This window comes from Podarcis muralis, chromosome Z, assembly GCF_964188315.1.
Source record: "Podarcis muralis chromosome Z, rPodMur119.hap1.1, whole genome shotgun sequence".
Classification (NCBI taxonomy): domain Eukaryota; kingdom Metazoa; phylum Chordata; class Lepidosauria; order Squamata; family Lacertidae; genus Podarcis; species Podarcis muralis.
The window spans coordinates 37,070,777-37,085,530 of NC_135673.1; the positions used below are offsets into that span (position 1 = coordinate 37,070,777).

At 44.7% G+C, this 14,754-nt stretch overlaps 1 protein-coding gene across 4 annotated transcripts in view; it reads right to left on the bottom strand.

Moving 5' to 3' along the window:
• PCDH11X (protocadherin 11 X-linked) overlaps positions 1 to 6,681 on the bottom strand; it is a 738,698-nt gene extending 732,017 nt beyond the window's left edge. For 3 of the 4 annotated variants that reach the window (XM_077922718.1, XM_077922719.1, XM_028714630.2), the window contains exon 1: positions 5,747 to 6,681. The gene's annotated coding sequence lies outside the window, so the exon portion shown is untranslated. The remainder of the gene's footprint in view (positions 1 to 5,746) is intronic. The other variant, XM_028714631.2, reaches the window with a different exon arrangement.
• Between the last annotated feature and the right edge of the window lie 8,073 nt (positions 6,682 to 14,754).

The following is a 14,754-nucleotide window of genomic DNA, read 5'->3' on the forward strand; positions in this document are numbered from 1 at the left end:
AAAAGGAAAACAACCTACACAAAACACACAAATAAACCAGAAAATTTGTGAAATAAAAAGTTGCAGGATTACAGCGGCAAGTTATAGGATATGCATGGTTTGTTTGTGGAAACAAATCACTATGTCCACCCCAAATCTTCGGTGCTGCAAACAGTGTTGAAAATGAGATTGCATGTAATCACCACAATACTGTACTATCACAAGCACAAATCATGAATGAACAATCGAAAGGATGTCTGAGGCAGTTCACTGAGTTTGGGATCGTGCTTTCAGAGACGTAGGAAGCTATCTTATGTTGGGTCAGCACATTGATCCATCTAGCCCAGAACTGTCTACACTGACTGGAAATGGCTGTCCAGTGCTTCAAAAGAGTCTTTTCTAGTCCTACCTGGAGATTCTGGGTATGACTCTCAGTTCTTCTGCATACAAATCACAGGATCTATCAGCAAGCCATAACCCATTCCCAAGTAATGCAATGCAGAAGATTCTGAAAGGTTTATATAATTGGGGGCAATTTGGGATGACTTGGCAGGAGGCCTTGAAATAAGACCCCAAACAGCTTTTTTTTTAAAAGATCTGGTTCTATTGAAATATCTAGTTATGTGCTTTCCAAATGCCATTCACCCACTGAAACATAAATGTATCTGATACGCCTTTTCTTTATCTGCACTTGCAAAGAGCAAGGGTTGTGGATCAGTGCTATAAAGTGTTGGGTTTGGGTTTTTTTATAAAAAAAAACAAATGAGGGAAATAAGGTTTTAAAATAAGTAACATATCTGCTGCTGGTGATAAATCGATATTCTACAGAGGCCACTTTTATTCCATCCACAACACAAAAGAGTTAGAAGTGAAGTTTAAAATCTGCTAACAGGGATTTTGCAAGCAGAGAAAGGTAATAGCATGTTATACAATTTCTGTCAAGTCACTCTACTAAACTCAGACAATAATTGAAAGAGATTGACTTTCAAACTATTTGGAATAATGAAATGCAGAAAGTCCCTTTGCAAACCCCGTAGGATAATGGAATGCACCCTTCCAATTTACATTTTTTTTTCCCTGCTCCTTATTTCATCCCTTCATTCCTATGTCTAAGCACTTATTTCTGCCTAGAGCATCAGCCTTCAGGAGAAGCCTGTGTTAAAGTTCAGTTTCACACACTTGGCCACTGTAGGCAACAAAATGGCTGCAGCGCAGCACTCTACACAATTGCTCAGGGATATAGACCAGTGACATCACCAGGACTTGCTCCCAAGCAAGATGAGGCTGCAGACAGCATGGTGCTTCTGCACCACATTTGCTTCAAGGTAGGAAGAACCTCCAGGGCTAGAATCCTGACCCTGCTAACTCAACATCAATGAGACTTTCAAATGAGCTAGAGGATGTTGGAGTTCTGAGAGAGCAGGTCAACATTAAACACAGAGAACCACCTTCTTCCCAAGGACATGTGTCCTATCAAGGGCAAGTGTTTTCAGAATTGCAAAACCAGGGATTTCGTCATCCTCTTATTTTCTGTAGACTCAGAGTAGTATTAAGCTCAGAGGAACATAGTGCCAGTTTTTGGACACAGATAACAGAACTGACTCTTATGACTTGTACGACCCTACTTCTAGGTAGCTCACACACCACCGCCTCTGAACTACTTAGAAGCAGACAAGCATCTACCAAGGGATGTGCTCATCCCATCAAGCTTAAGCCAAGGGCAAACAGCAAGCAACCCAATGGCTCAAAATTCAAGTCATGTGCAAAATTCCCACAGAACATTTCACATGAACTTTCCATGTACATGATGTGTACAGAGCTCCAACAGTGCTATGGAATGGCACTTATGGGCAGAAAGTAAAACATATGGAATGGGGAATTCATTGTTTTCCCGTTGCTCAACATTTCGCTAGGACTTGTAGAATGCATAAGTCTATGTGTTCCTTCTTCCCAATAACCTTGCAGAGCAAATCACTCGCTATCATTCTTAGCGCATCAAGGCAGTGCTCTCAGATTGCACTCACTGTGGAGTAACCCCCACAAAATACAATGAGGTTGACTTAAGTTGAGAATAATTATGCCTAGAACCAAATCATAGACATATGAGGTCAACCAGTCTGAGGCTACAAAAACAAAGAGAATGCAAGACCAGAAGAGAGAAAAGCTTGCCTACGTCCTCATAGTACATTCTCTACCCTTTGAATTCACTGGAGAAAACAACGTTCTGCATAAAGCCAACACACCATTTAGGTAGCCTCACTAATTTTATGTGCTGCCTTAACTATATCTTTGTGAACAAAGGAATGGAATGGTGAAACACATTCTATAGCATTCCAAATCAAGATTCACGTACTATATGCCAGTACTGAACTATGCAGGTTTATATTTTGCTGCTTCCAATTCCTAAAACTCCGTTACCTTATACTACAATGTACCTTCATTCTGTTTTGATATCAACCGTAACTTAGACTGAAGTGCACTATCAGAAGTTAAACCACCTACAGTTCCCAGAGTGAACCAAAACCAACCCAACACTTTCCTTCCTTCCAACAGTGATGCTCATCTGTCCCAGGAAAAGCTTCACCAAGCCCATAACATGAATCAAGCAGTCATCTAGAACACAAAGAAACCAGAAGCTTTGTTTTTTCTTAATATATAAAAAGGTCAGGTTCTTCCAGCCCTTAGACCCTCACCACTTTCTGATGATCACCATCAGAAACAGACTTTAGCAGCCTGCAATGTGTACAAATAATGCAGGCTGCATCAGTAGGCTCTGGTTACAGCTCAAAGCACAATTTGGATGGGTAAATAATAAACCACTAAGCAAATGAGTGCTAAAAAGAACGGAAGGAGATGGACACAATCTTAACTATGTGAGAGACCGACAGAATGTTGCCTAGGCCCATGCAGAATACAAATGTGTTACAGGTCCAAATCTTTGATCTTCCTTTTTGAGGAGCTGTGATGTATAAAACCAATTGTACCAAGCAGACAGTCCTATGCTGAATATAAATTATCCTGCAACTATGGTCATGTTTAAAAGAAAAGAAGGAAGAGCTATACAGCCATGAAGCAATAATACTTCTTTATGGGGTGGGAGAATTAAAATGCAAACAGTTATCTGTATGGGTAACCACCTTGAGGGAAGAAATAAAGCAACAGATATGCACCTTAACTGTTTAATTTGACAGAAGGAGGATTTAAATAGAAAACGTTCACACATCTTGCAATAACAGCAGCATCTCGTTACTTGCTACCCATGAGAGAGAGTTGATTCTGCCATACCATCCATATATATATATATATATATATATCCCAAGAATCATTGACTTAAGTAATGTTCAGTTTTATTTTCAGATTTGACTACAGACACAGCTGAAGTAGAACATGCCTGGAAATTTAAAGACCTCTCTCTGCCAGCTCACTCTTCAAAAGAGCTTGCCTTTTGCTTATCAAGCTAACCCCTTGCGTCTCCAGGGTTTAAGTCATTGATATTCTGATCCCGTCTTTGCAATTGACACCCACATGCCAATTTTTCTACACAGATACACACACACAATATATATAATGAAAAAAACGTGGGGGGTTGTTTTTAGTTTTTGCTTAGTGGGGTTTTTCTGTGCTGTACTGCATAATGTAAACTCATGCCTCCCTCTCTCGCTTTCACCTTTATCTTATGCAAAATTCACAGTTTTGGAAGCATTCAAGTATGAAGGCATACCCCGAGTTCCCTTTCACATTTCAGATGTGAAAACAAACCATTTCTGACAAGCCAATAAAGCTTTATTTGAATATATTTACGGAAGTCAGTCTCTCTCTCTCTCTCTCTCTCTGTGTGTGTGTGTGTGTGTGTGAGAGAGAGAGAGAGAGAGAGAGAGAGAGAGAGAGAGACTTAGCCCCATCCTAGAGCTGTTGGCAATGCTACAGGAGAGGTTTCTGCTGGACACTTTCTGCACAATAAAGAACTCTGTTTAACTTGCAAGCTTGCACACCAATTCCATTGACAGAAGAAGTCACTCATCTGTCATTTTCCATTACCAATCTGGGAAACATTGTAAGATAATAAAATAAAAACTCCACGAGGTTCTAATTAGATTTTTAAATCTGTGGTGTTACTTATGGAGGAAATCATTCCTTTTGTAAGAGTTCACTGGGCAGAGGAAGTAACTTCTTGCCTCAATACTTCTCCCAGCCCCACTTTAAACAATTCATTGCTCTTATTTCAGCCCAATATTTACTTGCATGCTTTCATTCGTTTATAACCTTGGCTCATTTGCAGCAAGAGTTCTGCATGGATCTTCTGCATTTTCATATTTACAACAGTGGGAAGTTCAAATATTATTGCCTTCACCATCGCATCATGCTCAGAGACCCTAAGAGATGCTCTGAGGGCACCTTCCATTTTTGATGGGCCAACACTCCTGCATTATCAATATTCTCTGCTTTTTATTTTATTTAAAAACATCAGATCAGGGTGGAAGTCACAGGCTTTGCGTAAGGCAACAGGCTCTTTATTTTTTGCCTTCTTAACAAAATGCTTGCACTCAAGCTATTTTAAGGCAATGCTGTATTCTCATGGTCCACGCCCCCTCCCCCCTCCCCACACATGATCATACAGAAGCTAATGCCTCCTCCCCTGCTCCTCATCTCAGACCTCAGAGCTACTTCTTACAAGTTATTACTATGCTAAGCTTGCATGCAGGAAAAGAGAGACCCTCCGTTCTGCAGCCAAACTGCAACATTTCCATCTGCAGCCAGCAGGTTTTAAAGATCCACACTGTGACCAATTTCTACCTAGGAAGGGGGAGGGAGCCATAATCTGATTCCTATCTTACTCACTTTCTCCCAATACTGCTAAGGAAAGAGAAAGCCGTGCTTAGCTTAGTGCCCCCTAAGTCTTTCCTCTCCAGGTCCTTGCGGAGCTGGAACTAGCTATTAGAGATATGAAATGTTAAATTTCTTCTCCCGCTCATTCAAGGACTCAAGGAAATCACCAGTATATTTGCCAACCCACCCAAACACTGATCTGTGCTACATCTTATTCTAATGTGCCAAATGCACAGTAACTTTAAGCTGATCACCAGAGTTCAAGGAAATCCTTCAATCAGGGAACTTCATTTACAATCCAGCACATCGCTGGTCGGTGGAGTGTTGTTGTTTTTTTACTTTCCCTTACTCTCTGTCTGTCTGACTCTCTCTCTCTCTCTCTCTCTCTCTGTGTGTGTGTGTGTGTGTGTGTGTGTCACACACACAGAGCAGGTTTTTTTTAATGCAATCCCCCGTCTAATGCAGTCTCCATTACAGGATTAAAACTGCATCAATAAAAAACTCCATATGTTTTTCCTCCCCCGTTCACATCTCTGACCCTCCCCCCCTTCACTAAGTACTCTGCACCCTGACACTCAAAAGCTGAACTGCTCGCGATGGGCTTTGCATTGCAAAAGGGAGGGAGAAAGACCGTGCGATCTTCAGCGATCGGGAGGGATCACATCACATATCAGTTTGCGGAAGGGGGGTTCCCCTCCTCCCAGAAGCTACACAGTTTGGCTCTCTCTCTTCCACCACCACCCCCTGCAAAATCTAAGCCACGGGTGTACCAGCGCTGCATACCTAGATTGCAAAGATCTACAGCGTGTGGAAGGATAAGGAAGCGAAAGGAGAATCTAGATAGAGAGAAGGCGCTTGCTTGTAGACCGCCAGCGCTCTCCCTAGACGAAGTCTCTCCCCAGCTCTCCTCGAGACGCACCACCCACTTTCTCTGCCTTACCTTGAATTCCTTGTGTGAGCAAGAGAATCTCCGTCTAAAGCTGCTCCTCAGCCATGCCGTTCCTTTCCGTTGCCTTCAAGTCAGACCCAAAGCGCACCATGAGGTGGGTAAAGAAAAGGAAAATCCTTGTTCTGCTCAGAATCTTGGAATGAATTATTACATGGGTACGGGTACGGAGGAGATCGTCTAGGACGAAAAACAGTAAGATCAAAAACGAAGTAGTGAGACTGGTGGGGGTGGCTGGGAGGGGGGTGCCCTTCTTCCACAGCGTGAGGAGAGACAAGAGACAGAGACAAAACGAAGAGATCCTAACTTGAGAGTTATTCAAACACGCTTGCTGCTGTAGGGCAAGTGAGAGACCGGGGAAGGCAAGTGAAGTCCGCGTACCCACCGGCTTCTCAACTACCCAAAGGAACGCTGGAAAGAAGAGGATGGGGCCAAGTCTGGCAAGCTGCTGGCTGGCTTGGTTTGGGTTTCTTTTTTTTTTCTGAAAAAAACAACTTGCACGAAGAGATTCGTTGCAACTTGGAAGGAAGAAATCCTCCAGCTTTATGCAATCACCGGGATGGTTTACAACGTCCTTCTTTTCGAGTGCCGAGCCCCTCTGAGAGGTCGGCTGGGGGCGGCGGTGCTGGTGATGTAGGGGGTCGGAACAAGAGGCGGCTAAGGGCGAGACGGTATCCCGTCTCCCCCCTCCCAGGAGAGGGAAAGTCTCTTCCCCGGGGCTCAGGTGGCCAGTCTGCCCCAAGAGCTGTCTCGGTCTACGCAGGACTCCCCCCGAAGGCGAGCCGGAGACTCCGGGCGCGCTCCCGCCCGGGGGCTCGCGATTCGTGTTGCTGCTGCTGCTGCTGCTGCTGCTGCTCCACGCACTGGCCGCATCCGCTCCGCGCTCCGGCTGCTGCCGTCTGAACTCCGCTTTCCCAACCACTGCCAGCAAGTCCTCGCCGGGGCTGACATCACTGCAAAGGAGGCGGGGAATGGAGGGGGAAATGCAAATGAGGGAGGCGGGGGAAGAGAAGGAGGGGGGGTTTAAAAAAAGATTCCCCCCCCCCCTACCGCTTTCCTCCCGTGGTCTTAAGGGTTCTGTAAGCTGCTGCTTTCAGCTCATGGAAAAATCAGGCGAGGCAGAAAGACGCTCGTTTCTCCCAAAAACAATAAGTCACCTTTAATAAATACAAGAAGGCAGGGGGCTAATAACTCGAGGATCTGACCGAGCTGGGATCGTTCTTCGGCGTTCGTCTTAGAGAAGTAACAGATGATTAATCTAAAAATCCATTTCCTTTTATCTTTTTCCTTCCCCTTTGGGTGATACCCAACTTATTCAGAGTAGTCCCATTTAAGTAAATGGAAGTAAGCGATTCTGCTCTCTATATAGGGAGCTAGCTCATACTGAGACTGGTCCGTCTGGCTCAGTATTCAGCAGCCCCAATCCTACTTGGAGACCTGCTGAGGACTGAACCCAGGAGCTTCCAAGTGCAAATGGATGAATGGATGAACTTCCAAGTGCAAGTGCATGAATGGGGCATGGTGGTGGCTCCTAGGCTGCTGTCTTAGCAGGTGCTCTGCTCCTCACAAATGGTCCATCCCAGAAGACTCTGGGCCTGACTATCACTGGGTACCACCTGCTATGTTTATTTGAATTCTGTTTGATTCCAGTCTTTCTCCAGGGACCTCAAGGAAGGGCAGCTCATTCTCTCCACCACCCATCCACGAGGCAAGGTGACGCAATTGCCTTGGGTGGCAGGATCCATAGGGGCAGCAGGAATGCATTGTCTGCTGCTACAGCTGCTACTGCAGCGGCAGCAATGGCTGCGATGTCCTCCTTGGAGGCTGAATCGGCCACATCCTTGGCAGCACTCCCCATGCTGCCTCTACAGCAGCCTCTTGGCAAATAGGAGGCACTGCTAGTTTTCTCCCACCCTTGTTCCCAGTGTAGATCTTTCCCCCGCCCTTGTTCCTGATGTAAATATTCACTCACTCCCTAGTGGGGAGGTGTCATTTTGTGGTTTGCCTCAGGTGCCAGAATGCAGAGGTGACGCATGGGTGGAGCTGGGGGGCCTTAGCCCTGGGGACAGGTTTTTTTTTGGGGGGGGGGGGTCGCAACAGGCATGCACCCTCCCAGCCCTGCACCACATTTGCAAGTCTCGCAAAGCAGCACTGGACTCACAGGGCACCGTGAGTGCACCCCTCAAAGCAGGGCCGTGTTGACTGGCTGGGCTCCCCACTGCACAACCAGGCAGGCAGTGCAGCATGGGCTCACAGCTCCAGTGGGCAGGGGTTGCTCCAGGCATGTCCTTCCACCACAGTGTGCTGTGCACTCCCTGGTGCCAGTGGCGTAGCGTGGGTTGTCAGCACCCGGGGCAAGGCAAGTAATTTGGCCCCCTAACCCGTGGATTTGCGCCCCCTAACCTGTGGATTTGCCCTAACCCCAGATGTTGCGCCCGGTGCAGCCGGCCCCCCCCCTGCACCCCCCACGCTACGCCACTGCCTGGTGCCCACCTACCCCAGGCACCAGCAAGGAACACTCCACCACTGCCAAAATGCATTGGGGCAGCCCTGCCCAAATTTTAGCTTGGTTGGCAGAACATTGTCTTTGCATAGGCCCATAGGCAGGTAGAGCTGGGAATTTTCTCCTGCCTGAATCCCTGAAAAGCTGCTGCCAGTCAGTGTGTACTGAGCCAGCTGGACCAGTGGTCTGACTCAGTATAAGTCAGCTTCCTCTGCACAACATCTTTGTGAGATACTAATGGAAAGAGAAGGGGAGGGGCATTAGAGACTGACCTACAGTCACCCAGTGAGTTTAATGACTCAGTGATATTCCTAGTCTTGCCAGTGGAGGCTAGCCCGACTGTTAGGCAGAGTGACAGCTTTGCCTCAAGCAACTGATTGATGCAAAGGCAGCAAACTGTTAAGTTAGGTGAGTGATGGTTATTGTCTTTCTAGTGCCAGGGAGGGGGAGAGGACTTTGTGGCATTTTCTGACCCAGACATCAAAAGGACTTGGCTGCATCCTGGGGTACTATGTACCTTGACTTGCCAGGGACAATGCAGCAAATTGTCTTGGGCCAGCCCTGATGACAACCTAACCAAGCCTTCCCTGAACTCTTTCATCCAGATGTTTCAGACTGCAACTCCATTCCTAATCATGGCCATGCTGATTGGGGCTTATGGGAATCACAGTCCAAAACATCTGTAGGGCAACAGATTGTGCAGGGCTTTTCTAAACTCTGCAACCAAAACCCTGGAGAGGAAATCCATCTCACTCAAGAGCTCCTCAAGTGCTATGAAACTGGCAGAGTTACTGCACATCAAGTGAGGGTTTGGCAACTGCATGAAGTAGAGGGGCCAGCCCATTAAGGAAAATGGGGAATCTCAGCCAATCCCAACCTGCTCCGCATCCTTATCTGCAACCATTTAAGCTTTGCCTGCCATTGGCTCTGGCTCCACCTTCTGTTGGTCTTCTTGCTTTCTCTCCAACTAGTGAGCCTTCCCCACAAGAGATCTTTTCTGCATTGGCTCCCCATCTGTGGAATAGTCTCCCCAGGGAGGCTTGTCTGGCGCCTCCATTACACATATTTAGGCACTAGGCAAAAAAAAAAGTTCCTTTGGCTGATTAACATATTGTACCCGTTTTAAATGTGTTTGTGGGAGGTATGGGGAAGATGGAAATTAGGGTGGGGGATTGTTCTTACTTTTATTATGTATTTTGTGTTTTTATATTGTATTTTTATGTTGTGAGCCACCCTGGGATCCACGGGGGAAGGGCACTACACAAATTTAATAAGCAAATGTTCATCAGCCACCACTAGTGTGAAACAAGAGGCCTTCTATTCATTGAAGACTGCCATGCATTTTGAAACTCTCAAAAAGAAGACTCCAGATTTATGCTATTCTCATGAGCATGGCGGGTGGGCAGGTGAGCAGATGGAAGGGAATGAATGGAAAAGAAGGATCTATGCCTAAGAGGAGAGGATCTATTCAGGTCCCTTCCAGACGGCCTGCTTATTGAATATTCATTCAGATTTGCTTGCACAAAGCTTATATGTAGGTTTGACTATGCCCAGTCTTCACTGAATATTTGTTCTGATTTGTATGCACTTTAATCCACTTTAATTGCACAACACTGCATTTTGTATAGGGATTTGAGTCCCTTCTGCAAAATATGGACTTTAGGTGGTGATTTGTTGGCAGAATATATTGTGGAACCACTGTATATAATACATGCTGGTTTTTTTAAAGCCTAATTTGGCGGCCAGGTGCAAAAGAGGACATATTTCTTTCACCTTTTAATAGTTGTGTAGAAGAAGGAATTTCAGCTGATGGAACTTCCATAGCAAGCAACACATGCTGAAATTTTCATGTCACTTTTAAACCACAGCAACCTGTCCTAGCAACCCTCTCCAGTATTATTTTTTACCTGACCATGTTCTCTGCAGTATCAGAAGACAGTTCCTTCTCCATGAAGTGCCATATGCCTAGTGCCCTCCAAGAACAATAAACAAACCCTAGTAATTATTATTATTTATTAAATTTCTATACCACCCATCACAGGGTGGTTTACAATATAAAAACAACACAAAAATCCCATAGTAACAAACAAAATCAATACCTTCCCCTCCCCAGAGAATCCTATGGATTTAATTTCATTTTTTAAAAAAGAAAAGATCTGCCACTTCCATTTTAAAAATCTGGGTTGTTTGTTGAGATTTGTGATCTGCGTGGAGTGTATGAAGCTTGCTAAACAAAATAACTAATACATGCTTTAGCAATCACTTTTCCTGAACTTTGCTACCCGGAGGAGATTTTTAAAAAAAAGAAAAAGAGAAGAGAAGGATACAAATCATAACCAGGGAATGAAATATATTCAGGTCTTGGAAGGCAGAGAAAGCCTGCTTATAGTAGTTTTCCTTTTAGGATTCGAAGATAAACCCCCCACTCATTCATCTTGTAGTAGAGGTGGATTATAGTGTCTGTGCTGCAAAATACCAGCAAAATATCATTGTTGCCTTCCAGTTTGTGCTTACAGAGTGAGACAGGAAGACTGAAAAGCATTCTGAGGCAGCTGGTTCAGACACCAAATCACTCAGTGCTGCATGCCTACTTCCCGCTTACTAATATTTTATTTAGGGTACACTTGTAATCAATTTACATCAGTCACAGTACTGTACTTGGATTTCGCAGGGTATTTCTGAACTGATCTCAACTTGCCTTTTTGTTAGGAAAATGAAAATAGCAATCCTAAACACATTTAGGGCCTGTTGGTGGTGGTGATGCCCCTGAATGTTTCCCAGTTGGCACTCACCTATGGCAGGGCCTTTTCAATGGTGGTTCCCCATATGTGAAGATTAGGTGTCTCTGCCTCTCCTATTATTAACATTCAAATTGAACATTCCTGTTCACCTAGGCATATGATTGCTGACATATACTGTTTGTAGCCACCTTAAAATGATTAACTATGATGGTATTCTTTCAGATGTTATTCATGTTTTGTTTTGTTTATTTGAAAGATGATTTTATTCATTTTAATTGTATTTTTTCTTCTTGTTGTTTACCACACTGGGCTCCTTTGGGAGTAAAGTTGGGACAGAAATTTAATAAATAAATACAACTAATAATAATAATTAATTTACTAATAAGAAAGCCCCGGTGAGCCAGCTGTCCCCCTTGCTGCTGGTTGTTATCAGCCAAGATGGACAAGGGTCTGGAGTGCAAGTGGTCACCATGGCCAATTCAAGCACCTTGTCCACATCCTCGAGCCTTACCAACTGAAACTCATCCAGCACAACAGGACTAGACAGTGCTCTGGCCACCCCATGAGATTCATCGGAGTCAAGATCCTGGTAGATGCAAGTGATTTTATCCCCAAAATGACTGTGTTAAAAAGCAGTTAAAACGATTTAAAATGTTAAAAACATTTAGGACAATAATAGCAGCAACAAAACATAGTAAGAAATATTACACCCCAAGAGTGTTCAGTCACCTCAGCTTTTGTAGCTGGAGTCAGCAAAGGCCCCACTTTCCTAGGCCAGGTGGAAAAGGCCTGCAAGACAGGGAGCAGGTCTTCCAGGACTCACAGCAAAGATGTGAGTCCTAAGCTGCAGTCTTAAGCACACTCCATCCTTTTGTAGCTGCATTCTTAACAAACTACAATTCCCATGATTTTTTGGGAAAAACCAGGGCTGATTTAAGTGCTATGACACTGTTTTAAATTGTACCCAGGGCAGATGGGGGCTCTGTTTCACTCTGCAAGTTGTGAGGAGAGTTCTGTCATAGCCCTAGATCTCTAAAAATATACCTGTGTTTTAATCAAGAACTCGGAGAATAAATTTCAACAAGGACCAAAAGCTGGATTTTAATTATATTGGTGGGAGGGGAGGGGGGAGGAACACACATACAAACAACTGTAAACATTGCTTCATGAAGCAAATGAGTTAGCTGGCTGATGACAATGTAATTACCTTTCACTTTCTTTACAGTAATGAAGCTCTATAAAAGCTAAGAAAATGAATAGTCAAAGACATCACTTTTAGTTTTTTTTTCTCCTTCACTGTCCACTTAAACAAATGCATTATGCTCCAGTACATCAGCAAGCATTGTTGCCCCAAATTGTTGGTTATGTTTATCAACAATGATACCCCTGAGCCAAATTTTATTTGTTTTTAAATTTCTAAATTGCTTTTCTGCCACTGTACCAAACACAGTACAAAGGTGCCTAAATAAGAGAAAGCAAAACAAAGGTCCTTTTTTGGTGTAACAATAAACTGTGGTTTAGTGTTACATAAACAAGCCTCAAACCTGCACCCCTCCTCTTTCTCCTATAGCAAAGCTCTGAGGGAGAAATTGTATGCTTCCCCATCTAAACTCATCAGAATTCCCCTTTATGTACAGACTTTGAATCAAGCTACACATTAAGTGAAATGCATAGATAGGAACATGACACTTTTAGTTACAGCTGCTTGGCTTCTCAATTTACATTGGGACTACAATGCCCAGAGAGGGGAGGTGAACGGAATATTTTTCCCTCACCCCACCCCAAGGTTATATGTGGCACTGGGGGCAGACAATGTGGTGCTGGGGAAAAAATCTTCCTCAGGATTGTGTCTGGTGAGAGAAGGGTTAAAACTCCAAACACAGAGGTTTGGATGCAAATCCTTCCCACTCTGATTCCTGAATTAAAGAAAGAAAAGCTCCGCTCCCTAGCTACCTTACGTAGTCCAATTAAAATACAGTTTGACCCTCAAGGGAAATACGGTTAGTTCAGCAAGCTAAAGCAAATAATAGTTTATGATTCTGACTTGCTCACTAACCACTGTTTAAACTAGCCAGAGTTGCTCTGAGTTCAGATATTGCATGTCAAGACCCTGAGGCCACCCCTCGTTGATGAACAAGACACAAGGACACAGATACTAGGTTAATGGTTATTGGGCAAATTTAGGCCACAACTTTATTTGTTACAGAATGTGAGCGGTATTGGCTTAGGCACTGGAATTGACCTGACTATATCTGCCTCCTGCCCGTCATGCAGGGTGTCCTGTAAGGGTCAACCAACAATAGGGGGAGCTCCATCAATGCAAATCAACTCGAGCTCACCCTAGGGTTCCCGATGGGGTCATGGAATGGCCCTAGCCCCTCCCCGGGCTTCGGACAAGATCCACACACCCGGATTCCTTTAACGGAATACCCTTAATATTGGAGGGGCAGGTGATGGCCACACCTCACCTCCCCCAACGTAAGATCAACCAATGCCTAACCGCCAAACATTACAAAAGCTGTGATGATTGCTACGAGGTAGGCGAAAAACAAATGACCAATGCCAATTTGCCAAGTGGAAAAATTCCTACCAAGCCCCTCAACGGCGACCAACCATGGTCAAAGGCCAGTGTCAAAAACCTGACAAAAGGGCAGGAGGGCAGGAGATCAAAGAACCAAACCAGAAGGAAGCCAGCTGGCCCACACAGCTGGTTAAAAGGTCCCAGCCACAACCCCTGGGCAGTGGGATTGGTCAACTGTGGACCATGATGCGGCCCGGACCCCCACGATAACGTGGGACATTGTCCCACCTCTGCGCAGAGCGGGCGGATTAATGGGGAATGCTGGTAAGTTTCAAAGCAGAAGGGGATGCTTCCTGTCATTCCTTTCATCCATGCCACAGGCGAGAACAGGTGGGGAGAGCAGGTGAACCCAAGGCTCTTTTATGCAATGCTAAACCATAGTTTAGTGTTGCATCTGAACCAGCCCAATATGAAAATTACAACTGATATAGCATGAAATTACAACTGATATAGCATGAAACCAGTGCTAATTTTATATGAAAAGGGGTGCCAGAACTCACCATGAACACCTCCCTCATTCAGGGGTGCCCACCTGAGAGGTGCTGGAGCTGAGTTCCTGTGAGTTCCCCCTGAAAAAAAGCCCTGCATGATGAAACAGACCTGAAAATATTGATTATTTTTATTAAAGGGCATGAGTGGAAAAAGTGTCTCCCTACAGATGTTTTTTGACTCTAGCTCCCATCATCCCAAGCCAGCATGGCCAATGGTCAGAGCTGTTGGAAGTTGCATTCCAGCAGCATCTGGAGAGCCACTGGGCCATAGCAGCTTTGTGGGATTTCATTCCATCATTGCATTGTATTCTGCTTGTCCTCTAGTTAATTTGATGATGGTGGTGGTGGTGATGGTATGGAATTGAAACTCTCAAGAGCCTGCTTCACAAGTAACATGCATAAAGAGGTATTTGTAGAATTCCAGAGGATAGGGGCATGCTGCTAGCTCTATCCCTGATGTGCTGCTCCTTCCATCCAGACATGATGTCCATTAGTCAAGCATAGACATATCCCACATTGGAAGCATAGAGGCCCACACACCTTAATTGCACAGCAATTCCATTGCAAAGCATTCCATTACCTGGGGAAGCTGATTTCTGTCACTATCTAGGCACACAGATTGCCTGTCAAAAGTCATCACCCTTGCCAACTAGCTAAGATCTACTTAATAAATGTTTCTCAGTGCA